General features: G+C 43.5%; 1 protein-coding gene across 6 annotated transcripts in view; it reads right to left on the bottom strand.

The window, feature by feature from the left end:
* Kirrel3 (kirre like nephrin family adhesion molecule 3) overlaps positions 1–26097 on the bottom strand; it is a 557396-nt gene that overhangs the window by 404618 nt on the left and 126681 nt on the right. The window lies entirely within an intron of this gene.

Below are 26097 nucleotides of genomic sequence, written 5' to 3' on the forward strand. Positions count from 1 at the left end.
AAAGATGATTTTGTCAAAATACAACACTTTCCACACTGGAAACTTTCTTTATTTCACATGGGACAACAACTTGCTTTCCATTTCAAAATATGCAGACTATGGCGAAGAATCCACTTTATCTCCCTACACTACTGAAGCTGGAGAGAACTGCATTTTTACAGAAATATGTTTAGGATATAATCTGTAGTTAAGCACATAGTGGATTTACCATTTTCTTGGGTTATTTGGAATTCACATTACTTATGTTACTAATATTGTCCCCAGACCTGTAAGTCATTGCCTATCATCCCTCTAACAAATAATAATAAAAAATCTTACTCAACATTATATTTAGACATCATCTGTCTGAAAGGTAATAAGATACAGCAACTACAATGATTGAAATGAAGGGAAAAGATTGTTAATATAATAGAGGTTTCTACTGGGCATGCTTTAAATCAATGTGCAGAAGCAATTTAAACAACCCATCCTGTCATCATGTTTAAAACACATTGATCTCTCTCTTTCTTTTCCCCCTTGTGGTTGATGTTTCTCAGGTTGTTTTCCTACTTCCTGTGGATTTCAATAGAAAGACAAAGGAAAAGAAACTTCAAGAAAATGGCTGAAAAACCTGAGTAACAGAGGGTTCTTTTTAGAATATTTCTAATAAATCAAGGGAGGAGGAAAAAAACCCAAATCTCTGCCATGATGCTACACCTGACAAATTGAAATTAAATTGCACCAACTTTGGAGAATCCAATATTTCTTCCCTGTTAAGAGTTAACAGGTAAAAGAAGAAGCCGGAGGGCTATATATTTTTTTAAACAAACCCCTGAACTCTGATCAAAATGTGTGATGTCAAACCCCGAATCCATATTCAATGTGGTGCTTAAGTTCAGGGGCTAAAAATAAACGTGGATATTTTTGCATATACATGTATACATATTTTTCTTTTTAATTCCAAAATTATTATCTTGGAGAGTCGCAAATGGAATTTTTTGCTAGCAGTGAATTTTTGGTGTTATCAGCTGTCAGGCTGGAAAAATGTATAGTTATAATAAAGGGGGAAATATATGATCCATAAATAAAGAAAAACGGGACTTGTTTGGCATTATAAAGTTTTAATGCCTTTAGGTAGCAAAGACTCCAAACAAATCCCCTTCCTTTAAATCTTACTCTCTCTTCAGATGTTTCTCTCACATTCCGGCTCCAAAACCTATAAACGGTGGTGCTCCTGGTGGAAGAGACCCTGAATATGAAGAAAGAAAATGCCTTCATGCCCTCAGCTGACTCTACAGGCCAACTTGGGCTTTTCTTCTTTCATAGGGTCAAGGTGAAGAACATGTCAGACTCATAGCTGGCTCTAAGTTGTAAGAAAGTTTTTCATGAAAACAAGTTTCATGGAGAGTTACTTTTTATCTCTATTTATAAAAATGCCCATATGCTGCTGAAAAATAATGATCAGTATTATCAACATATATTGATCATATAAGAAATTCCAGGGTCAGTGTTGGGTGCTGCAAACGTAGAGGTGAAAAAGACATGGTACCCGAAGGGTGCTCAGTCTCTTTTAGATAAGGCACCATCCATGCCTATGAAATAGTCTAGAAAGGGCTTGGGATGTGGCTCAGTGGTAGAGTGCTTGCCTAGCTCATAGGAGGCCCTGTGTTCAATGCCCAGTACTGCAAGAAATGAAACAGAAGTCAGATGAAATAGCCTTGAATAGTCTTTCCATGCAATGAATGAAAATGTCTAGCAGTTGAGTGAACTACCAATGTCATGTAAGGTTGCCCTTAATTCACTCTGGGAATGTGGAAGGCATGGATAATTTTGTTTTGTTTGGGAGACTGAAGGGCTTGGATGTGTAACAATGAAGGAAGTGACTCCTGTAGACAGAAGAGGAGGAACTACAACATTGGTTCCATAAAGCTATTCTTCAGCATCACTTTATATGATTACATACATTTTGATTTTAATGAGAAGTTTGCCTAGGGTATAAAGATAATGATGAGTCAGCAAAAAATGCCAGGCCAGTGTGCTAAGGTCTCTGCTCTGGTGGAAATGTGTTATCTCCCTAAAACATCCAGGCTGTTCCCACTGCTGCCACTGCACAATTTGCATGCTTTGGTAATGTTTTATGTATTATGCCACTTATACGCTAAAAAGTACATGCATGCTCCTGCAAATTTAGGTAAATTATGAATAAATTAAATCTTATCTAAATAAACAAGTGTCTTTTTGAACTGAAATGCAAGCTGTCATGAATATTTAAGCAGACAAGGATGAATCCTCTTCCTGCTGTTTCTTACAGAATCATTCTATATTTTTAATTTTTCAGGAAGGATAGTGCACAAAGACTAGAGAAACAAAATTGATTCCTCACTAGGGACATACTATTGAGAAATTTGGCCTTCAAAAGTGATACATCTAAAAAAGATACATTATGGAGATTAAATTATACGGGTGTCTACAGACACTGGTAATCGCTGCCTTTTCACTCAATTTTGGATACTCAGAGTTTCAAGGGAGAGCGATCATTTTTATCTTTGAGTGGGAAGAGGCATCTCATACAAATTGAAACTCTAGAACTTACTGAAATCCAGACTAGCTTCTTATCAGTTTACATATGGTGTGTTAGTCAGCTTCCGTCATTATAACAAATACCAGAAATAATCAACTTTTGAAGCTGAAAGGTTTATTTTGGCTCAGAGTTTGGAGGTTTCCATCATGATTGATTGGCTGCATTGCTTTTAGGCCTGTGGCAAGGCAGCACATCATGATGGGAAAAAGTGTTGGAGTGGAATGTCATGGCCAGGAAAGGAAGAAGAGGAAGAGGAAGGGGCTAGGATCCCAGTATCCCCTTGAAGGGCATGTCCCCAGTGACCCAAGGCCTCTCACTAGGCTCATCTCTTAAATATTCCCACCAACAGTGTCATGCTGGGGACCAAGCCTTTAACACTTGGGCCTTCAAGGGATACTTGTGATCCAAATTATAGCATAAAGTTTCTATAGGAATCTCCTGGACCAAAGGATCGGCTCATCCTCATCTAAGTTTTCAAGAACATTGGCTCCCAGGGTCAAGCCTGGTAGAACTCAGTTCATGTTTTCAGATCCCATCTCTGCAACATCTTATTTTCTCTTACCCATAGAATCCAAGAATTTGATTTGAAAGGGAAAGGGGTGATTTGGGTTCTAAATAACAAACATTTAAGTTTTTCAAACTTTCCCCCCAAAGCCCAGGATTTCGTGCCTGGGTAATTTTGTGTATTCTGTTCCTTCTGCCTAGAGAGCCTTTCTCATTCTCTTTGTCAGTGGGATAAAACCCTCTTCCTTCAAGTCTTGGGTCTACTCTTCCATACTGTCTCATCCAAGCTTCCTTGGCAGAGTGAGCTGTGGTCACCTGCTTGGAAGCCCCAGAAGACAAAGCCTTGTGTCCCCCTTCTTCACCAGGTCTCCCCAGCTTCTAGCACAATGCCACATGCAGGATGAGTTCAGAACTGAATCTTTCCTCTGGTGTTTGCTGCTTATCAAGTCAAACTCTCTATGGCACTTATAAGACTGACGCACAGTAGACCCCCTTATCGGTGGCTTCACCTTTACAATTTCACTTATATGCAGCCAACCACAGTCCAAAAATATTAAGTGGAAAATTCTATAAATAAACAATTCATACTTTTAAATGACTTTCATTATGGAATGTTGTTTATTATAATTGTTCTATTTTATTATTAGCTATTATTATTAATAACTTACTGTGCCTAATTTCTGAATTAAGCCTTATTATAGATATGTATACATAGGAAAAAAGGTATTTATAAGGTTTAGTACTACTCATGGTTTCAGGCCTGTGTAGAACATCTTGGGATGTATCCTTCATAGATAAGCAGGAACAACTGTAATTAATTATTTGTTTACATGTTACCTTGGCTTGCTATATGTCAAAAGCAGAGGTCCTATCTTATTGATCTTGTATTCCCAGAACCAAATGCTGTAAGCATTTGATCAATGTTTGTTTATTGAAGGAAACAAAGTTATATCCATTACAATGCAATTAATTGTGGCAATAAAACTGGGCCTCATTGGCTCCAGTGTCCCTACGGTATCATCCTGTCCCTCAGAGCTGTGCTCAACGTCTAGGCATCCTTCTATGTTCTTGTTGACAGAGGTCTTCCTGAGATTCTCTCAACCAGCCCCAAAGATGATGGAGCCACATGTAAGGACCATGATGAACAAATCATTGTAATTGATGATGAGGACTCATATTTATTCTCAGAAACGGGCTCCATGTCCCTTTGGTCCTATCATAGACAGAACACTTGGTAGACCACCGTCTGGTTTAATAGGACATCCTCTCAGATTGAGAGTTGACTTCTTAATCTAGAGAGAATGGCTCAAGTTCAGAGAGACAAAGCATCATTTTTTTTTTTCTTCTTGTGAATGCAGGGCCTTTGCTTGGTGCTGTGAAGAATTGGAGAGTTTGAAGTTCATCTGATGTCTGGACTCCCTGCCTAACTGCAAACAATCCAAAAACAAACTGAGGAGCTGGTCCACATTTCTGTATAACAGTGTCCTTGCTCTCCCTGCCCTTTAGGACAATATCCTGCATGATCAGAGCAGCAAGAGATGACACAGAGTAGCTCTCTGGGAGGAAGATATGGTCTCTGAGCAAGACAAAAACATGAAAAAACACTAATGGAAAACTCACTGGTGCAGTTCAAACTGCGTCCCCATCAGTATGAAAGGCAAGCAAGCAGGCCTAGAGATAGGCTTTGATCTCGCCTCAAAGTTAAAGGGAATTTAGAAGATGTCCAAGTGTAAAGGTGCTTGTGAAATGCTTACAGTGAGAGAGATTTCATGGCAGGTGTTGCAGTGAGCTCATTCAGTCTACCATTCATCCTAACAGGTAGAAACCCCCCGACCCCAAAGTCCTACACTCAGGTTTGATCTGCCCAGTCTCATCCCATAAGGACTTTACAGCCCAGTCAGTTGTATGATCAACACAGCTGTGTCAAATTGATAACCAGAGTGCAGAGGTCTAGTGAGCAAGAACGTGCAGCCTGGTAACCAAACGGTATTGCAAGGACAGCTTGTTCAGATTGGCTCCTCCCCTCCTGACAGGTAAGCAATCAGGAGTGCAGGCCTAGAAAACCCAGAGATGTTGCCCAGTCTCTTGACTAAAGAGAAGTGTGTGAGGGAAAAGAGCTGGCATGTGTTGGTAGTGGTGGGCACTAGTGAGAAGAAAAGAGACCAAAGATGGAAGGCTGATGGGAAGTGGGCAGGCCCTGGAGGTGAGGCCATCTTATGTATGTGCTGCTTTTCCAACGGAAGTCTCTATTGGAGATTGAGGGGCCTGGATGCGCAATCCTCATGGTGCGACCAGATGTGAGGTCCATCTATTATCGGGAGACTGACAACACACCCACAGCCTGTCTCCGAACTTTACTTAATAAATCAAAGCTGACAACTCTTCCCAAATGGATATGAAAAAGCTCTTTAGTGTCCATGACCCGCATACATTTTATTCATTTCACTTTCTGAAATAAGAAGTGAATAGCAATCACAAACAATCCATTTTTGTCAGGTAACAAGGGAACATCTTTCTTTAGCCACCAGTCAAAGGGGAGGCCCCTGGAATCTGGTACAGCCCGGCCCTGGTGTGTTAGAAGTTAAACAGCAAAGAAAAGTTACCGCAGTCACCATCAGCAGAGCCACTGGAATCTCCAAAGAGATTTCACCCACATTATCTCATTTGAGCTGCACAAGCACCCTGTCAGGTGAATTTTATTATCTCCAGTTTTCTGAAGAGGAGATGGAGGTGGGAGGATGTGCTTGTGCTCTGCATATGTGGCCACTGGTTTTCTGGGAATGGTGTGCAGCTGAAGAGCATGCCCTCAGCCACCTCCCTCCTGGTAGGCTGGAGTGAGCCCTCTTGGGGGAGTCCTTTGATTGGTGGATCTAGGTCTGGAGGTGGTGTTGGAGGCAAAGCTAATCTAGCCTCAACCTCATGAATGTTCCCAAACCTTCCCTTTATATCTCATTGCTCCCTACACTTTCCATAGTGACCATGAGCTAAATCATGAAACTAGTAAGGGTCAAGGGGTGAAAGTGAATGGACTTCTTGGTTGCCCTTGGTTGTCCTCTCTGCTGTCAATGGAGGACCACTTCAGCCAGGAACTTCAGAAGATGGTGTTTCAAACAATTTTCATCACTAAAATCATAGGAAGGACTCAACTGGTTGAAAGTTACACCTGGCAATCTAACCTGTAGGGGCCTCAGCTATGCAGGGGAGCTGAGGATAACAGACTGGGATCCTGGAAGTTTCTGCCTGTGAGAAACCTTCATCTGGGTTCGTTTGGTCCAAAGCCAGGCCAAAGGGGCAGTCTGACCAGCACACAAACAGATAGAATAGATCCTAGGCCACAGAAAGACTGCAAAGGAAAGCCTTACCTCTAACGGGGCCAAATGCAGAGCAGTTCTAGCTGTTGGAAGTGGAGATAATTAGGATGGTCAGCCCACATAGGTCTGACTGGCCATCCTCTGGAGATGACAGGGCCTTGGACAGCCTTTGGAGTTCCAAGGGTTGAGTAGGAGAAGGACTGTGTATAGATGTGCCTTTGATCCCAAATCATTTTGCTAATGTCCAGCTACACACAGGTCAAGACTACCAGTGTGTATGTGCATATTGTGTTTGAAGGTGACTTACTGAAGGAAAGAGCCATGTTTGAGAAACGTGAGCCTGTGGGTCCCTGGATTGTAGTGCCTTAGATGAAGTGCTGGTGGTTCACTGGAAAAAGTCCTGGATTAGAAGTCAGAACATCACTTAAAAACTGCTGGCCCCGAAAAGGCTGTTTAGGCATTTGGGCTGCATACGAGACTGAGTCCATGCAGGGGAGGGATCTCCTTAAATGGCTGCCTGGAAACTCTCTCAGCAATGCCACTAAGTGCTACACACTCAAATAGTCATGTTGAAATGAGAGGATGTGATCGTCAGAACCACTGAGGGGAGTGCTGTGGGAGTCCCCTGGGAAATGTCAGCTCCCTTCCCCAGTCCTCAGCTGCACAGCATGTTTCAGACACCACATCCAGAACACCCTGTCTGCTTGACCCTGGAACAGCCTCCTTAGCTCTGACCAAACCCGAGGTCCCTTTATTTAGGTCACCTGCCCTATCTCTCCAATGTGGTTCTCTCTCTTTTCTGGACTGCAGGATGTGAACTGTGGATTCAGGCCCCCAGTGAGAGTGATTAAGACATCCTGGCAGGGAGGCAAGCTCTTTATTTGCTCATTTTTGATGGGACAGCATAAAGCTGGATCGTTTCTCTGAGCTCCCTCGGGGCCATCAAAGTCCACATGGGCAGGTGACTTCAATAAACAGGCCGGGGACTCACTAGCTGCTGTAAGGCAGGCCACGGCCTCTCGCTGTGGGAAGGGTGGCACCGGCAGGGGTCATGCACAGAGGCCTTTGCCTCCCACCTCCCCGCCTGACCCCAGCGGCTTTCCATTTGCTCCATGCAGCACAGCTTTTCAGAAATTATAGAGAAAAGGGAGGAGAGAAAATGAGAGGAAGAACCCCTGGGCTTGGTTGGATTCAGGAAATCATGGTTTTAATCTCAGCTCTGCTATTTTATTACCTATCTAGCCTGAGACAAATTATCTAATCTCTCTTAAATGTATCTGCAGAATAAAATGCTCTTTAAACCAATATGCATAGTAAGAAAGAGGATCACTGGCCATCCCTGAGTATCTACTGTGTATGTGATGTCACGTATTTGTACACAAGTATTTTCCCACTTCTTGTCACAACCAGCAACTTATGTCTTGAGATAGGAAGTCCTTTAGGAATCATCACCCAGCTTTGTGACTCCAAAGCCTGATCTTTCTCCATTTGAATACGATGTGAGTTGGAAGCATCATGACCAAGTTACAACAGAGAAAGCAACTTACGAGTTATAAATCCCAATCCAGATTTAAGACACTACATCAGAGCTCAAAATAATGTTGTTCCTTCATCAAACTAATTTTCAAAGGGGAAACTGAGGCATGGGTGATCTTCTCCGAAGATCCCCTATACACCCTGGTCTCCTTGCCCTTCTCCTTGCTGAGTTCTGGAAGGCAATGGATGCCCTGGGTGAAAGCCTTGCTGCCCTGGGCTGGATTGGAACCAAAAGGCCTTCAGAGAAGGTCTAAGAAAATCAAGCTCCATATGCATCTTCTGCCAAGTGCATATGTGAACAGAGGCAGGTACATGGGTGGGGCTGAGAATTTTATTCCTCCAGAGTCAGTGAAAGTTCATTGACAACAAGGACATCATGTAGCTCAAGATTTCTTTTGTGTGTGTCATGCATTTTGTTGTTGTTGTTGTTGGTTGCTACCTTTTATTTCTTTAATGGGAAAAATATTTCCTTTTTTCAAATGCTATCAATTTCAATCAAAGTATGTAAATTGCAGGACCAAAAACAGACGCTTCAGTTATTCTGTGTGCGTGTGTGTGTGTATGCACATGTGTTTCCTTCAATTCCTCTCAATACTTCCACTCAGCTTCTTGAAGAATTAAGATCGGGCCCTTTCAAATGTAAATTAAGCAATTTACAAAATATGTATTTTGGCATATAGGCAACTTAGCTTTCCAAACAAACTGGAGTTTTATTGATTCTGTGAGCTGCCATCTCATGGAGTTATCTTGTGGCCTTAATTTGAGTCTCTTTTTAATAGGAGGAGAATGTTTTCATTTGTAATAAGCAGTGCATTCTGCTTTTATGTAACTCCACCCTCATATCTGGGTTTTTTTCAATGGGTAAAAGAAGTGATGTCAGTCTGAATATGCTTTTCATGGGTTTAGTTTTTCAAATCTTATTTTTACAATTTTGTCAATTTTTCTTATTATTAAAACAATATTTGATGCCACAAAAGAAATTGAAATTCAAGAAACATCCACCCACGGCCTCACCAGTCTAAGACAGCTCTTCACATCTACCTAAGCTTCAGGCAAGTTTTGTCACTATGCATATGGTTTAAAGGAGTTGCAACAATTCTGTAAAAATAATTTTCAAAATAATTTTTACGCAAGCTTGAAAGTTACTTGAATGCCTTTCAAAATCTCTGGACCCATTTTGCAGTAAACTTTTCTCTATATTTCATCCTAAATATATGACAGGAACTTCATGTTTCAGAGGTGAAGAATGCATTTCTCAATCTTTCTTAATGATACTCATAGTGAAGCAGAAAATAAATACACGGTGACCGATCTCAAGGTTAATCACCAACCCTCTACATCAACAAAAAATGCACATGAATCGTCTCACAGAAGTCTCCTTTTAAAATATTCAAGGAAAAAGCCTTTCCAGCCTTGACTGTGAACCTTTTCCTAGTACTAAAGTCCCTCCTAACACACGGCCTCAATTCTTGTCATCCATTTCTATTTTTCATTTTAAAAAATTCTATTTTTGTTTTTAATGGTTGATACATTTTTTGTGTGTGTCAAAATATATCAACATAAAATTTATCATTTTAATCATTTCTTAATTGTACAGTTCAGTGGCATTAAGTAAATATGCACCTCTGTGCACCCATCACCAACATCTGTCTTTGGAACTCTTTCACCCTCCTAGTTGAAACCCTGTACTTGTTAAACAGTAGCTGCCCATCTCCCCTCCCCTGGCTCTGGCAACCACCCTTGTATTTTCTGTGTCTGAATTTGGCTAATCTAGGCACCTCTTATAAGTGCAATCACACAGTGTTTGTTGTCTTGTGTCTGGCATAATGTCCTCTAGGTTCATCTCTGTTGGAGCATGTATCATAATTTCCTTTCCTTTTAAGGCCAAATAATATTACATGGTATGAAATATTTGTTTATCTACTCATCCATCCCTGGACACTTGGTTTGCTTCCACCTTTTAGCTCTTGTGAATAATGATGCTATAAACATGGGTGTTTAAATATCTGCAGGAATCCCTTCTTTCAATTTTGGGGGGGTAAATATGTAGAAGTAGATTTGCTGGACCATGTGATAATTCAAGGTTTAATTTCCTGAGGAACAGCCATACTGTTTTATAATGGCTACACCACTTTCCATTTCCACCAACATTGCACAAAAGTTCCCATTTCTCCTCTTCAGACATTTTGAGCTTTCTCTTCATTTGTAACTATGGACAGCCCTCATTTAAAGAATCCTCCATAGTAGTAGATTCTTCATGGTCTCCAAGCAATGCCCATGTTACAGAGGAGTCTGAGGCACTGGTCAGCCCCAGGGGAGAGTCTGGAGCAGAATGGAGCAGGCTTTATCCTAGGGGCAATCTGCGTAGGAGCTTGGACACTTCATTGGGGTATTATAAAGTCTCTCAGGGAAACTGCTGTCAGCAAGGCCCATCTTGCAACCTTATTTTCCAAATTTGATATTTTACATCTCAGAACTAGTTTATGATGAATAGCCTTAGACCCCCCATTTGTGGTGGAGCTGTTGAAGGCCAAGGCTGACTGCCAAGGGGGGCAGGCTCTCCGATCAGTCCTACTACCAGCCTTTCCAGTCCTCAGGATCAAACTCCAGAGTGTCTCTGGCCACCCTTGGGTAAAAACTAATGTTGGACATGGCTGCATCAGCCCATATTTGTGGAGGGTGGCCTGGGCTATCTTCCCTCCCAGCACCATCTCTAGGCTCATCCATCAGGACTGGGCTTTCCTGGACCTGGTCTAGGTTGTAAGGGGAGAGAGGGTTTGTGGGCCCTGCAGGTCTCACATGGGGAGATTCAGAGACACCAAAAGATGTCCCTTTCCCCAAATATCCCCTGAATGAGCACCTGGGAGCCCCCCTCCTTCCTTTTGTCTTTTTTTTTTTTTAATTTCAGCTAAATTTATTTAATGCCTTATGCCAAGTGCTATTCAGGGTTCTCTTTGTCTTAAGGCTGGTATTTTCCAAAGTTGGTTCCTGGGATAAAAGTTCCTCAGGTGCTCCATGGAAAGGGTCCCAATGCCAGGCACTTTGCGGGTTATCTCTCTCTAGAAAAAACATATGTTAATATAGTACAGGTGCTTGAAAATTCTGTGGTCTGAAAGCCATTTAATTTTATTTCAGTCATACTATTCACCACGATCTCTGTTAAAATGTAAAAAAAAAAACAAACTAGGATAGGAATTATGAACCAAAGATAACATCTAGCTACCTGACAACTTTGCCTCTGTATCTAAATGTAGGAATTGGGAACAAGTGAAGACAAGATGGCCTTTAAGTTTTTTCTCACAGTATTTAATTAAACTACTTGATCTTTCTAAGCCTTGGTGTTTTAAAGTAACTTTTCAACATAAAAATTACACTTGCTTATGGTAGGAAACTCATAAAAATCTAAAGATAAAGTGAAAAATCACCCATAATCCCAGTACCCAGAGATAACCACTACTAGCAATATTTTTTTTTCTAACTGGATATATACATATACACTCAGATTCAGTGCATCTATATTCTGTTTTAATAAAATTTTGATTTCCCCCCATTTTGCATAGCATGAGAATTTGGGTTTTTAACTGAGTGGAACTGTCCACGGGAGGCAGGAAAGCTGACAGGAATATGGAAAAGAAGAGATTAACATTTATGTGCACCTGCAGGGTGGTGGATCATTTGTCCTTTGTGATGGCCTTTTGTTCTCACAGTGATGTCATGGTATACATATCGGCACCCTCCAGTTACACTGAGGGACCTGAAGTTCTGTGAGGCCATTGGGTAGAGGGAATACTATTGGTGCTCCATGCAACCCCATGCATCTCTTCCATTGGTCCTACTGTCACCCCCTGCCTCATCCCCTGCTCTGTTTCTAATGGCCTACACAGGGGACTCTAAGCTATTGCCCTGAGGCCCTACTTGCAGCTTTGCACCACTTCTGCCCTGACTTGCACAGAATGGGAACTGCTTGAGAGTTTATTTAGCCAATGACTAGCATGGGAGGATGAGTGTTTGCTGAGAGCCAGATCAACTCCAGTGTGTAATTTGCATTCCAGAGCTTCCCTGCAGGATCAAGCTGAGAATGGGGCACAATTTAAAATCACATTCTTGCTTGGCTTCTTCCCCGTCATCTCTATTTTGCTTCCCTTTCTCCTTCCTGGTTCTCCCAGCAATCCTTGCTCAGGGTCTGCCTTTGGGAATGTGACCTTAGACAGGCATTTTCTGGATGGTCACTTCTCTCAGAAGCAGAGTTGACAGGTTTCCATCCTTATCCCTTGCCTGATTCCAAGGGAGGTAGCAGGTATAAGTGGGAGGAGAGTCTCAGGGCTGCAGAATGAGGCTGGGCTCACCAGCTGCCTGGGACGTGACTAGGACAAGGACAGGAAGGGACTGGAGGCCATGGAAGGCTTCCAGAAGGACTCAAAGGATGCCCTCACTGCCCCTCTCACACACATCCCAGAAAAATTAACTTGCATCGGCGGCCCAGAGAGCAAAAGGGTACGGTGCTCATGCTGAAGATGAAAGACACAATAGACACACAACTCTAATGCACTGGATCCCAGCCAGGGATCCACTTTCCACACAAACCACCCCAGCTGAACAAGCCAGGAGGCTCATGTGTGAAAGCCAGAGAAATACAACTGTGGGCTCCTGCTGGGAAGAAATTGGGTCCATCTCAGCTCTCATGTCATGGCAGAGAAATACATAAACATGGGCTAGATTCATCCAGAGGAGCTTTTCTCTCATTAACCTTGAAGGAGGATGCCCATCGTGTTGATGACAGCTTCAGTCTGTGATTATAAGAGGCCAGGTTCCATGAAGCAATAGGGCTTAAACAGCAGACATTAGTACTGCCAAATGTGTCTTTTCTCTTAATATACTACAGACCTATCATAAGGGCTGAGCAGCGGGTGTGCGGGAGGGGTAGAAAGGGTGGGATGACGTGGCAAGGTGCATATTGCTTGCCACTGGGTGCTGTTTGTCATTGGTGAAGGAGATTAATACTCAGTTCTGACCTCCTAAGAGGTTATCAATCTCTCTCATACACACATACACACACACACATCCAATGTGAATCTTCATCTGTCATCCATAAGGCAGACTCATACTTTGGCTTTGATCTTATAAGAAGCCAACAACACTGACACTCTCTCTCTATCTCTCTCTCTCTCTCTCTGTGTGTGTGTCTGTGTGTGTTATTTTTTGCTTGGACTGTGAGAATCTGAGAAGGAGGAGTGGGGACAGGCCTGGTTGTGTTGGAGGACATGCAAACAGCTCTGCAAAGAGAGAGCTGACAGGCAGGGTCTTCTGCAAAATGACACCAAGGGGAAGACGGTCCTCACAGCCATCTCAGTTGGAGTTCTATTTATGGCTAGAATGGCAGGACATTGTTTAGCTAGATGTCTGGCTGCTAGAAGGGACTGTGGTTTTTCCTGGGGAAAAGAATACTTACAGAGGCAAGCACAGTTTAAACAAGGCTGCCACACAGCTCCTGGCTGGGGCCCTGATGAGGAGCTGTCAGTCACTGAAGGAGGACCCAAGCTACACGCGGGGCTTCTGATTTCCCTCCAATTGACCCAATGAGCTGCCAAGGCACAAACACCTTCCTAAAGAAGTTCTGCAAGGATGACAGTAGATCATTGCTGAGCTTCCTTTGTAGATAGAGCCTTATAAAGGAGATTTTCTAACACATCATAGAAATAGGAGTCCTGTCCCTGGCCCTCAGAATTGAAGGGGAGAGGAGCATAGGCTGTCGGTAGGTGAAAATCATGATAACAATTGAAAATAGATTAGAACCCAGGCAATCTGGTTCCAGTCTACACTTTTTTTTTTTTAAGCACTGGGGATGGAATCCATTGCCTTGCATATGCTAGGTAAGCACTGTACCAATAAGCGCTCTCTCTCTCTCTCTCTCTCTCTCTCTCTCTCTCTCTTTCTACACACACACACACACACACACACACACACATCTATACATCTTTGTGTAGATATATATGTATATGTGGAAAAAAAATATATTTAATTTTGGGAAAGGGATTTATTAAGTTGTTCAGGTTGGTCTCAAATTTGCAATCTTCTTCCCTTAGAGTCTCAAGTGGCTGGGGGTAGGGGTGTGTGCCACCATGCTCACCTCCAGTCTATACTTTTAACCATTGTGCTATATAATGCTTTCTGAAGATGAAGAGGCATTTGGACTAGATAGTGGACAGCAATCCCAAAGGATAGGCAGAAGCCATGCTAAGAGGAAGAGAAGGAAAGGATGACCCCAAGGGCATCTGAGCTTGAGGAGCTCAATAATGACTGAATGAGAGAAATCACACATAAGTACACATAAAAAAGACATGAAATGTTGACCAAAACATATAAATCTAATTGCCATTAAAGAGTAAACTGTAACTGGATCCAGAGGAGAAACAGTTGTGGAAATATGTTTCTCCCTAAGGGGGGAGTCCAGCTCCTTGAGAGAGAAAGCAACAATCAAATGAACCAAGCTGGAGAAGACAAAAGAGGATGAATCAAGAGGTTATAGAAATTAGATTGCTTGTTAACAGCATCAACCTTCACCCTAGTCTTGCTGTTTTTGTTTTTACCACCCCTGTTTACCCTCTCTATAGATCTCAGTAGAATATAGAATTTTCTTTTCTTGGAATTTCTTTCTGATTGAGTTCTTCTCTGCTGTTCTTCACCTTGATAGCTATGCTAACTCTGACAATATATTGTTGTGTGAGAAACACAACCTATGTTACTTGTTACTCTGCATCCCTATCATTTTTATCATCCAGCTGTACAGATGCTTCTGAAAAAGCCCAGCACATTATGAAATGGGACAGGCATTTCTGACTGACAGTTTAAGTAGAGGGATTTCAGGAAAGGGATCAAGGAGAGGAAGGAGATGAGGAGGGGGAATGTCATTGGAATTCATTTCAAAACAACATACGTTTAACAAGCATGCATGATGTGCCAGTTGCCTGGTGCTTGGTGCCAGGAATATGGAAGACTAGTTAACGCTAACCAAACTGGGAATTCCTGGAGTGTTGGAACTAATGTATGACTGCATAATGATTGGATAATCTGATACAATTCAGTAGAAGGCTGGGAAATGGGTCTGAGAGCACACAGAATAGTGCCTCTATTTATGTTTCAAAGGAGCTATGAAAAGTTACAGAAGAGATATGATTTAAGAGATGATGGGAGAGAATTTGCTGAATGAAGAAAGGAGGAAGGGTGTTCCAGGCAGGGGGAAGAACATGAGCAAAGAAAGAAGTGCATGATCAGATATGGCTAGACAGAATGCTGTGTGATGGCAGAGGAGCCAGATTGTCAGGGCCCTAGGATTCAGGGTCTAGGAGCTGACCCTGGGGAATTGTCAAAGGCAGAAGGATGGTTTGTTTTAGAGACTCTTTCTAACAATGGGGAGGAGAATGAACAGGCAGGCCAGAGAGGAGCTTACTTCTGTGGTCCAAGGGAAAGAGGATGCAAAGCTTAGGAAGTGTAGAGAAGGATGAAGCGTAGGACTATTCATCCTTCTCTGTGGCTTAAGCAATGCCACCTCCTTTACTCTAATCAACATTAGATTATTCACCTCCCACCCAGCTCACATTCCATCTCTTCTGCAAAGCCCAATGCTCCCAATGGAAAAGGAATTCTTCTACTGTGCTCCCTTGCTCTGTGGCTGTGTTTTCCTCCTTGGTTTTCCTGAGTCTATATTAATTGAGATATTCATTTTCTATGCCCTCACATGGGTAGCACAAAGTGCAGAGTTTTGGAAGTTTGAAAACTTGTGCTAAGGACACAGGACTCAGTAGTTGCATTTCCATGGGCAAATCAATTTACCTCCTTTGAGGCCTGGGTTTATCATTTTGGGGGAATGTACCACTGAGGCTGCTGTCAGGAATACAGAGCCATGCAGTTAGTCTAGCAGGGAGAATGAGAACCAGGGTTGAGAATCAGGGGAGAGGCTTGCAATAGGGAGCAGCCTGTCGGGGGCTGGAGGCACCAATAAAGGAAGTGGCATTTTCTGAACTCAGGAGCAAAAACTGCCCTGTGGGAACTGAGACCACCTAGGAGACACAATGACTCTCTGAGAGGCCACCCAGAGTAGACACAGAGGATTAACTGGTTACTTCACCACACCGCTCTAGTTCTCTACCCTCTAAACCCTGATGGTACCTTCCATTGGCTGAATCTACACAGAATCCAGTTGGCAAGGAATTTGGGGCAGTGTAGTTTGTAAGAGAAGCGCAGGGAATGGACTCAAACTGGCAACTGACCAACACAGGGCATTCACAGAAATGTCTCTGACTCTACTTCTCAGGCTATCAATGAGAATCAAATGGAACTGTGTATGGGACAGCCCTTTGCAAATCACAGAGAGTTCCTGAAATGTGTGCTTGTATATTGGAGTCTTGTCTGTCAGTCAAAAAAAAAATCCACATCAAACTGCTCAGTCATGCATTCTCTGCCTGAGTCTGGAGTTGAGTGTGGACTGTTTCTCTGGGTCTAGTGCTCGGGGCATGTCCATACAACAGGCTGCCATAGATATCTGGACTGTACCAGGTGATAAGACATCTATCTCCCTGTACAATGAGCTCTAGTGCCTGTTTCTAGACCTTCAGTATCAGACTAGCTTCCTGCACATGGGTGTGGCTCACAGTCACATGTCTTGGACAGGGGCATATCTAGCTCCTGCCCTTCTTGGCAGTGAGTAGTCCTGATCTATGAAGCCACTGTTGAGTGAAGAAGTTCAAAGCTATCCAGGTGACAGGGGAAGGGAACATAAAAGACACCTGTGAAGGTCCTGAGTGGCAGTTCTGCCGCCAGCATCATGCTGGTCACTCTTCATGTGTTGTATGCCTCTGAAAACACAGGAGATGCTTGGGTAATGGGGCTGATGCTGTTGAGCCCTTTTTACTCTTCAGTCCCATTAACCCAAATGGATTCTTAGCCAGTCCCATTAAGATATCCTGTCAGAACCATCCCACGTCACTTGCAGAGTGAAGTGAATATCAATAAAATTGTAATGAGTAATTTTCCCAGCTTCACCGACTCTTACTGGAAATCAAGCCAGCCCTCTGCTGTGGGTATTGACAAAAACTCCATTCCTCCCGGGAACTGCTTTTCTTCCACTGGGTAAATCAGAAACCATCTGAGCAGATACCCAGTGCGCTAGTTTAACATGCATGGGCACATGAGCAGCAGGCTTGGGAAGGGACTCAGTCCCTCCTTGACAGTTTGCAGCCCTGAACAAAGAAGAGGTTCAGTGCTTTCCATGGGGAGGTAACAGAGCAAGCCCTGCACCAGGAGTCAGGACATCTGGCTTCCCTAGTTACTATGGGCCACTCCCACCATGACTCTATTTGGGTCTCATTCCTTCGGTAACACTGACGTTCCCTTCCAGTTCTGACATCCTATGATTCTGAGAGACAGAACAGGTACAGAGAGATCAGTCTGTCAGAGAGTGATACATTTGACAGGGCAGACCCTTGAGGCACTGTCCATCTGCACTGCCAGGCACTCAAGAAGCAGAGAGAGTGGGAGCTTTGCTGGCAGTTGCTCGCTGTAGCTCTCTGACCACGGAGAGCCTGAGCATCACACCTGCTCCACGGCCATGACAGCCAGCACAGGGAGATCTGAGCTGTGAGTGACAAGGCGTTAATTCAAGGCTTAGGAAGTGTGATGGTTAGGGACCAGCCCACCCCTTCCTGTTTTCTCCCTCCCCTCTGAAAGGCTGTCAGCAGCTTTTGCTGATGGCTGGCTGCTGCAGCCTCCTCTCTTTCTTCCCCTATGTGGAGGTGTGGAACAAAGTATGGAGGTGTTTCTGCAGCACCTGGGCTGCTGGTTTGGAACCTGCTACCTGTGAGGAAGACAGAAGACTGCTCAGCTGCTGTTGTTCGCTGAGATCCCAGCCTCTTCTTCCTGGCTGCCTTAGAAAAAAGACAGTGAGACCCATGTCAGGGTTCCAGGTATGTGTGTGTGTGTGTGTGTGTGCATGCCCCATGTATGCATGCTCACGTATGTGTACTTGCAGGTGGATATGTGTAGTAATGTAGAGAGAAGAGAGGAAGACAAGTTAAGTCAGTGAAGTTATATAAAGTTGGATTTATTAGTTTCTGGGAAACCCTATGTGGCTGCTGTTCCTCTACCCTGCCTCTCTCCTTGCCAAAGCTCCCATAACAAAGGGAAGCTGCAAAGTAGGGGTTGCGTGGTGGGGGGAGCAAGTTCTTCATGGACCTGTAACCTAGCTGCACATTGTTAACCCCCTGACAGCCAGGTTGGTTCAGATGACAGGTAATAAAGTGGATGCTCTTTCTCTCTTCCTCCCTCTTCTCTGGGCTTCCTGGCTGAAGTTGACTTGGCTGAAGAGAGGGTCTGACAAGACAATACATGTTACAAAGTTAGGGCTCATTGAAGTGTATAAAAGCCCTTACCTGATCAACTTTTCATGAGAAGTGAAGTCTATAAAGTAAGATTATTATTCCATTTAATAGATGAAGAAACTGAATCCCAGAGAGGTACTCATTCAAACCCAGTCTCTTACTCCATTTCAGGATCTCTATCTTCTGCATAAGGGATAGTGGCTTCCAACATGATCCTAAGAATGCTAGTAATGGTGCATTTTCTTTCCCCTTTCCTCTGTGCAATCTGGAAAAAAGCAGGTGTGAGGTCAGAAGGGCTTATGGTCTGCCTGGCCACAATGACGTGTGATTACCACATAATTGGAGGTGAGGGCATCCACTGAGAGGTCCACTGAGTTCCATGATTCTTACTGCCCGGGAAGGTAAATTGAGCCTTTCCTTTTAGAAGCAAGCATGAGACTGGAGCTGACTATGTGTGATGTGGTCTTGAGCAGACTATATTTCTACATACTTCACATCAATCTGCCACATCTTCTCCTGCAAGAAGAGCAGAAATAAATTTCCTCTAGTACAGGCCGCTGAAACTCATGGAGCTGGGATTCAAATCCAGGCATACTGGTCCACCCTGGGCCCTTCTTCTCCATTACTGCATGTACCAACCACAAAGTCCTTCCCAAGCTTCTTATGCACATTCTTTTATTCACTTTCCTGTTCAGGCACAGAGAATGTGCACATTGTGTTTATGATTCCACACCCCTAGCATAGAGCCCCTTCCTGTGCACATGTGTGAACAAACCCAGGACACACACCTGAGATAAGGTTCGGGGAATTATGTGACATGCCTCCAGGCACTGACACAGCTCCAGGTCCCGCCAGTTTCCTGGATCCCAAGGCCTCTTCCCCTTCTGCCCCCAGGCCACATTGCTAAAAATATCCCTGTATGAACCCGTTTACCATCTGCAGCTAAAATGCCTCTTGACTCCTCTGAGCCAAGATTAGAAGTCTGTCTAAACGTCAATGATTATTTCATCGGCTAAAAGCAAATTGATCAAGCTTGCCCTCCCTGCAGACTAAGGAGGCTCTCAGTCTATTTGTAGCGCAGTCTGATGTGCAAGAGGCAGCCGCTCTGAGTCAAGGCTGCCTGCTGCTTTCTGTACCGACAGTGTTTGCAGAGTGGGCCATTGATGTGTTTAGTCTGCAATCAGAAGATACTGTGGAATAGGTCTAATGGGTTTCTTAAAGCTGACCCAGGTTATCTTCTGTGCCTGTGAGCCCTGCAGGACCCCACTGCAGTATTCCCTGGAATGGGGAGCTGATGTAGACTGACACATCACCGATGTCTGGCAGACCTTGACCACAATGGACATTCCTCCTCACAAGGAGGGGGCCAAACTAAAGAGGGTCATTGAGAAATGTTCAAAAATACTCCCAATTGTACAGGACCCTAAAATGTTTGGCAAAGTCTTTGTTGTGAATGATGAAATTAATGAGAACATGGATTTGGGTGGGAAAAACATGCATACAGAACAGAAAAAGTTTTCCTTTCTAAAACATTTCAACAGAAATTAAAAAAAAAAAAAAGGCAAGAGCCAGAGAGAGACTTGTCTATGTTTCAGTAGATGTTTTTCTTCTTCTTTTTTTTAAATTTTAACTTTGTTTTTCTTTGTGATCCCAGGATTCTCACCTCCATGGAGTTTCCAGCTGCCTCCTTGGAGCGGAATAATACAGTAGCCAGCCCAACAGAGACTGCCCATGGCTAGGTAGGAGGCTCCCAATACACAGAGAAGAGATTTTTCATTTCATACATCATTTAAAGCCTGCTACAGTGATTTACCAATGTCTGCCTGTCTTTGGAGTACAAAAAGAGAAGAAAGAGAAATATGCATGCTTCCGTTGTGTAACAGGACTGGGATCCTAGGAGAGCAATGGAGGGAAGGAGGTGGGCTGGGTTTTATTTCTTGTCTAAATGCTGAGAAGAAGTCAAAGGCTGCCCAGTATTAAAAAAGAAAGAGAATGAGAGGACAGCGGTTTGTGTCTCACAAAGAGATATGACTTCCCTTTCTATCCGTCCTGGGCAGGCAGAGGAGCTCCAGCCCCACAGCCTGTGTGGTCTCCTCCTTTGCAGATCCTTGCAATTGGATCCATCCTGGACCCTGATAAGATTTGTCTTCTTGAATCTTTACCATTGTCACACTATTCCTCATGTAAGTACCAAAAACCTTTCCCAAGGGAAATTGAGTCATTCCTTTCCAGCCACGCCAGGACCTCAGGATCTATATTCCTGACTCTCTTCACACTAAACCTAAACTCTCCTGTGGATCCAGGTGACTCACGGTGCCATATCCTACATGCATTAGTCACCAAGCTGCCCATGTTGTTCTTCAGCCTGGGCTACTCTTTCCCTTCTCTCCCACTGATAAAATTCTTTCCAAGACCAACCTGACTCCCACTGTGACCAAGCCAGACATGCCTGCTTATTCATATCCCCAAACTTCCATGGTGCTTTGAGCCAGCAATGACTCGAACTAGATAAAAGATAATAATAATATTACACTATGATACTAATACATTTCAAGGAATGGGACTGCTGAGTGCCGTGTGGTTTATGCACAATACCTCTTTCTGCTCGCATAGTAAACTTACCAGGATGTGCTGTTAGTGTTTCCAGATGGGGGAAATGGAGGCTCAGCCTGTCTTGGGTAATTATTTAAAACTATATTCAGCTAGGATGCAAGTAACTTGGCCAGAATCTGAACTCAGACTTTCTGCCTTGTTTTTTTTTATGAGCCTTTAACCACTATTTTTTACTGCCTCTCAGTCCAGTATTACTTCTAAGGTAATTGATTTTTAGGTTTTAGTTTAGTTCCGCAATAAAACTATGGACTCCCCAAGGATGCCACGCAAGTCTTATAATCTGTATCCCTTACAGCACATAATCTCAGAGCTAGATATGCAATAGGCATTCAATATAAACTTGACCATTCATTGATTGGTCGGACAGTTCCCAGACTCATGCATTTCTCTTTCTCTCCTCATTATGGAAAGGCCTAAGACAGCTTTCAGGGAAGGCTGAGGGTAGGGTGGATGAGTATAACCAGTCTCTCATCAAGAGAATCTCATATTGGACTATTTTGAATAAATCAATCAGATGAACATTAAGCATGTACTACTGCATACTAGGCATAGAGAAGATGGGGAGAATTGAAAACCTTCTTGTTAGCAAGTTCCAACTGGAGAAATATCCAACAGAGAGTAAAGCAAGAAGGCCTGGATGAGAACAGAGCATGAGAAAGGGAGATGATTATAGGGCCCTGCAGGTCGATGCAGCTCAATAGCATGGCTTGAAGACAGCTTCAGGAGAAGGTGGGTCCAGTGGAGCTTTGAGGATGGGTGACATTGGACTAGGTGGAGAGAAGATGAGGCTCAAAGTCATGAGAAAGAGAATGACTCTCCCTCTGTAGTGACTATGTCATGGTGGGATTAGTGTCTAATAAATCTTTGCCACTATTCTTGATGGCTCCTGAGCTGGCACTTGCTCAGTCTTTCTTATAGGTTGGTCAGAAGGGTGAAGTCTGATAGAGTAGAGTGCACAGTGGAAGTTCTACGCACATGTTATCATATGTGTGATTTGATCATCCATTGTCTTTGATGCCATTGATGCCCAGCCTTAGTTAGAACAGGGTTCAGCTCTACTGTCTTGGTCTATGTGGGCTGCTAAAATGGAATAGCATAGACTGGATGGCTTATAAACAACAGAAATTTATTTCTTATAGCTCTGGAGGCTGGAATGTCCAAGATTGAGGCAGATGGATGAGGGTTTACTTCCTGGTCCATGTGCAGCTCTCCCTCCTCACCTCTGTATTTGCACGGTGGAAGTGGGAGGGAGCTACAGGAGGTTTCTTCTACAAGGTCATTAATCCCTTTCTTGAGGGCTCCATCCTCATGACATTCAAAAAACCTTGCTCCTACCTAATACCACCACCTTGAGGGTTAGATTTCAACATACGAATGGAAGTATATGTAAACATTCTTTCTATTGCATCTACATCTAGAAATCTGCTTATGATGAATATGGGTATCTATTTCTAGGAGGACAAAGTAGTAGGCTTGGGAGTTAATACCTGAAAAGTGGCTTTCAACCAATTATAGATGGGAGTGATAGATAAACACTCTGTTTCTTTGCCCCTTGTTTGGGATGATTCTGAAGTCTGTTCTGTGTAGAATGAAGTCTGGCTGCTACAGTGGTGACTTGCCAGTAATGAACTTTTTACTGGTTGTCTCCCCTCCCTGTTTTCCTCCTCAGTCTCCTGCAGTATCTCCAGGGATCACCTCCCACATGAATCATTGGCACTGGAATTATGGAGTTAATTTCTGGAAGGAACTAAAGTAAGACACTGTTGTCTTTACTAATTGTAGACATATGCATATTTGATAATAGATTCCTCAAATTGTCCAAATGAGCCCTGCTCAGATATAGTAAACCAGGTCAATTGACTCCCAACATCTAGATTCAGCACAGCCTACAGGTTCTTTTCTCCCCATGGAACACTCATTCTGGCTGATCCACCCCCTTCTTTGTGCCACTCCCAACTAGGATCATAAAGTCCTTGAAAGTAGGGGCTGTGTTACACTGAGTCTTTATTATAAGACCCTTGCACAGAATGGTGCTCAATGGATTTTCTTTCCATTAGATTACTAAGCAGAAAGCCTTGTGTCCAAAGGCAAGCTCATCCCTGTACCTTTCTCTGGCTTCCAAGATGATGATCAATCCCAAAGACAGAGTTCACTAGGGCCTTGTAATGGATTTGTTATTTTATTTATCCTGTTGCACTTGCCCTAAGTGACCTTTCAAATAGTCTTATGAGCATACTTGCTGAAATCCATTGCAAATGTCCCTAAAGAGTCCTCTGATCTTGAGTAAAGCTCATTGGGTCCATGGGAAGACTGGTAACTCCTTTGAAACTGGGGATAAAGACACTTGATAATTAGAAGAAGTGTGGGATAGTGTGTGGCACAGATGGTTATATCTCAGCAGGACTCCTGTCCATAGTCCAAAGTTACAGCATGCATTCCCTCTACTCCAGCCTCATATTCTATCACTTTTGTCCTTCTCCATTCTGTAGAGGTACGACCCTACTGAACACCCTCCTTATGATACTAGAGCAGCTTGCAACACCCGCTTCACAGTTGATCCAAAAGACAGTAGACTATTGCTAAGGATATAATTATCAAAGGTGGCACCTGAGCCAGACTGGTTTTCCATACTGAAGGCAGCTAGAGGCTTCATCCTGTCAAATGAATCAACACCCCAACATGCCTGGAGCAGAACCAAAATGTTAAACTGAAGCTGGAAAGCTCTCCATGAGGCTTCCATCTCCGGCCTTTAGAGATGCAAGCTGAGATAACCTCTAGGGATAAATCAGAGGGCACACTGTAAGAGGCAAATGACTTGGTAGAACATAGGCTCCTGGCCAGCCCATGCCACCAACCCAACAGCAGGACCTCCTGGCTTCACCATGCCCTTCAGCTGCCAGGCTTGGCAGGCGCCAAATTGGGTGGACAGATGCTCCCTCTGACCTCTCTTCCAATTCTGCTCACAGTCTGCATCTATTTGCACAGATCATCTAGGAAGGTAGCAGCAAGCATATGAGCAGGAACTCTAGGAGGCCTTGAGGCAGTCCACCTCCTGCTGTGACAAAGGAGGAGAGCTGCCCAGAGCACCTGCTGGCACACATCATCGGCCACCACCTACCTCCAAAGTAGATGCTCAGTTGAGGCCTTGGCTTTCTGCCCACCAAATGTGAAGCTCTGTAGGGAATAAAGGGGCTTGCAGGCATGGTAGGGCATAGGTGGGAACTGGGATGTGCATTCTCTGCTTAGGCAATTGGGATTAATCCCCCCACCACCATATCTCAGAGAGAGATGGGACCAAAACTGTTCCACTTGACCTTAAGCTGTATGAAGCCTATTTTTCCAGATGAGCAGGGCTGCCCAGGCCCTGAAAACTGGCTTGGAGTGGGTTGTGGAGCAAGACGCAAACATCAAGAACATGCATGGAGCCTCTTTGATAAAAGAAGCAGGTGATGCCTAAAACAGTCCAAATGGACCCTTCAGGAATAACCTATTCCCCAAATAGTTGTGTGTTGCCACTCAGGGCATGCAGAGCATCTTCTATCAGCTCTAATCCTGGGTTCAGGCCATATATTAGGAAGGAAGAAAGAACAAATCAGGCAATCCCCTTGTCACATCATTTATAAATGAGCCCAGCACAGAGAGCCCTGTGTGCCTAGAACAGAAACTAGCTCTGCCTTCATCGCACAGGTCTCATCAAGGGCATGGACACTGGAGACATCAGTGGACAAAGAACCCTCCAGGGCCCACCTCCATGGAACTGGCACCACTTGAACACCTTGTCATCAGGGAGCAAAGCTCTGGAGTCATTCAGGGAATTCCCCTATTTGATTGGGCTGCCCAGACCATAGTTCCCTCACTTTGCATTTTATGCAGAGAGGAGCGACATCAACCCCCTCTGAGATCTTGATACCTTAAAAAAAGTTGTTTAGTGCTCAGGATTCTTTCTCAGTCTCCCTCCTCTTCCACCCCGCCCTGGCCCCGCCTGGTTTCCATCTCTCCGTGTGTGGGCACTTTCTTGCTCAGCACTGCCTGAATGGTGCTGAATATGAATGAGGAAGTCAATTTGATACTGGCCTGCTCTCCATTTTCTTGGTGTGCTGAATAATACCTGAACAACAACTGTCATTGTTTGAAAGTTAGCCTGACTCCGTGGAGGCCTCCCAGACGCCCAAGTGAGGGCCAGCATTCATTGGCTGGTATCAACTTCTTAAGTAGCCCAGAGGTCATATCCTCTTTCCGTAATCACCCGGAAGGAAAATTAAAGCCGCCTGCTCCAACAGTGGTTACCCATTCCAGTGTGTAAATTAACAGATCCCCCCAGAACCCATAACAGATACATCTTTGTTCAGCCAACTAACTTGGGTATAAATTGTAGCTTTTTAGGACGTCTCTGTCAAAAGTGTAATATATCATAGAATAGCGGATACAAGTTCAAAAGTACATATAATAATATAATTAAGATAGCTTGACAAGAATGTATTTTAAAAGTATAAAATACCTGCAGGTATAATAGCTTCATAAAGTCTGTCAGATTTACTTCTGCTGTGAAGAAATTTAAAATGTTTTACTTTAATGTGATGCAAATGAAGGCTGAGGTATGCATATAACACAGTCCTTAAAAAATAGGTAGAGGGAAAAGAATAAAAGTCAGATTCAGGCCAAACAAGACATTCAACTTTGCAGGTGATGGATAATAGATCAAGCAAACAGATTAGGGAGCGATGCTGTGCTGTTTATAGAAAACACCAATTTCACATTTCCCTCCCTCCTTGGCTACAGGAAAGTACCTGTTTTTATTCAAAATTAATGATTCCCTCTGTACATTTTTCTTTTTGCTCAAAAGGTTCAAACATAATTCTTGTTTAAAGCAAAAGCAATTTTTATATAATTACCAGCTCGTGGAAAATTATTTTTCAACCTACTAAAAGCTACACAGAGGGGTGAGTGAGTCACACCCCAGCACAAAGGCCTCTGGGACTCCGCCACACACTCAAAGACCAGCTGCCTCCAGATGAGCAAGAATCAAAGCATCTGTCCACTTCATCCATATGCTCAAATATGACATCCCTCACTTAGCTACCTGGGTGCTTGGATAGGGAAGCTTTTTCAAGCAAAGAAGCACTAGCCATCAACCTAGTATAAAAGACAACATGGTATAAAATTATAATATTAATCCAATCAGCAAGGTTACAGATTGGAA

Source organism: Marmota marmota, unplaced genomic scaffold, assembly GCF_001458135.2.
Source record: "Marmota marmota marmota unplaced genomic scaffold, marMar, whole genome shotgun sequence".
Classification (NCBI taxonomy): Eukaryota; Metazoa; Chordata; class Mammalia; order Rodentia; family Sciuridae; genus Marmota; species Marmota marmota.